The following is a 1,443-nucleotide window of genomic DNA, read 5'->3' as shown; positions in this document are numbered from 1 at the left end:
GGTGCGGGGCGGGCGCATTGAGGTCGCCGCGGCCCGGGGATCTAACCCTCGAAAGTGGCCGGTCGGGCCGGGGAGGGACAACAAACAAGGGAGCGATCTGGCGGCTGGAGCTCTCGCGAAGGCCCTCGCGGAGGCGCTGGCCGTGTGTGGGGCCGGGTGCGGCCGGCTGGCCGCCGGCGCTTGGGTGCGGCGCGCGAGCGGGGGGGGGGGGGGGGGGGGGGGGGGGGGGGGGGGGGGGGGGGGGGGGGGGGGGGGGGGGGGGGGGGGGGGAGGACCGGCGGCGTCGATTGCCCGAAGAGGAATCCGCCGGCCGCGGGCGCGCGGTGCGCCCTCAGGAGGGATGTCGCTCGCCGGGGCCGGGGAGCGCGCCAGGCCCCGGGCGAGAGGGCCCCGCTGCGCTTGGCCGGGGGACAGGACGCCGGCCGGTTGGCCGGGGGCGGGTGGCCGCGGCAGGCGACGCCCCCATCGGCCGGCCGGTGTGGTTAAGGCGCCCCTGGGCGCAATCGATGGCCACACTGGCCTGTGTGTGTGTGCGCGGGCGCGGGCGCGGGCGCGGGCCTCCTGAAGGGGGGGTCTCCCCTGCGGGGCTGCTCGCGGGCTGGCACGGTTTGTGGCCGCGATGGCGGTGCCGCTGCCGGGGTCCGGGCTTCGGGGGGCGAGGGCCGGCTTCGGGGGCGTGGGCGCTGCTGGTAGGTGCGTGCATGCGCGCGCGCGCGTACGCGGGCCGTTCCTTTTTTCTCTCTCGCTCCCTCTCTCTCTCTCTCTCTCTCTCTCTCGCTCGCTCGCTCGCCAGTTGCCAACCAATCCCGCGGCGTCGGAACAGGGGCGACGCCCCGGGCTGGAGCGCCGTGGCGGCGGGGCGGGCCGCCCCCGGCAGCCGGACTTCGGTGTTGAGAGGCGTCGAGCGCGCGTGCGCGCGCGTGCGCTGGGTGGGGGGCCAGGCCCGGGCGCCCTTGACACCCCCAGGCGGGCGGGCGTGCAGCAAGCGCATGCCGGGCCCGCCCGCGCGAGAGGGGCAGCGCAGGCGGGCCGGGCCATGATTGCAGCGAGGTGATGTAATGCGCGTCCGGAAAAGGCTGGGCACGCCGGCGCCGGGTGCTGGCCGCGGCGGGGCCGCCGGCCCTCTTGTCCCCGGCGGTCTGCGCCCCTTGCCGCCCCCTGAGCCGGCGGGACGGGGGGGCGCGCAGCCGGCCCACGGTCCTCGTGAGGCAGCCGCCGATCGCCCTGCCAGGTCTCCCCCATCCCCCCCCCCCCCGGGGGGGAGGGGAAGCGCAGCGTGCGTCCGCGGGCCCCCGAACCCGGGGTGACGCGCGTACACCCTCATCCGGCCGGGGGGAGAAGCGCCGGGCGCCGGGCGGCCGGGCGGCCGCATCCCCGGCCGGTGTGAGCACGCCTGCGAAGCTGCGCCCGCCGAGGTCAGCCCTCCGGCCCCCCCCCCCCCCC

This window comes from Fonticula alba (assembly GCF_000388065.1).
Source record: "Fonticula alba strain ATCC 38817 unplaced genomic scaffold supercont2.3, whole genome shotgun sequence".
Lineage (NCBI taxonomy): Eukaryota > Rotosphaerida > Fonticulaceae > Fonticula > Fonticula alba.
Note: the sequence above shows the minus strand (reverse complement) of the source record.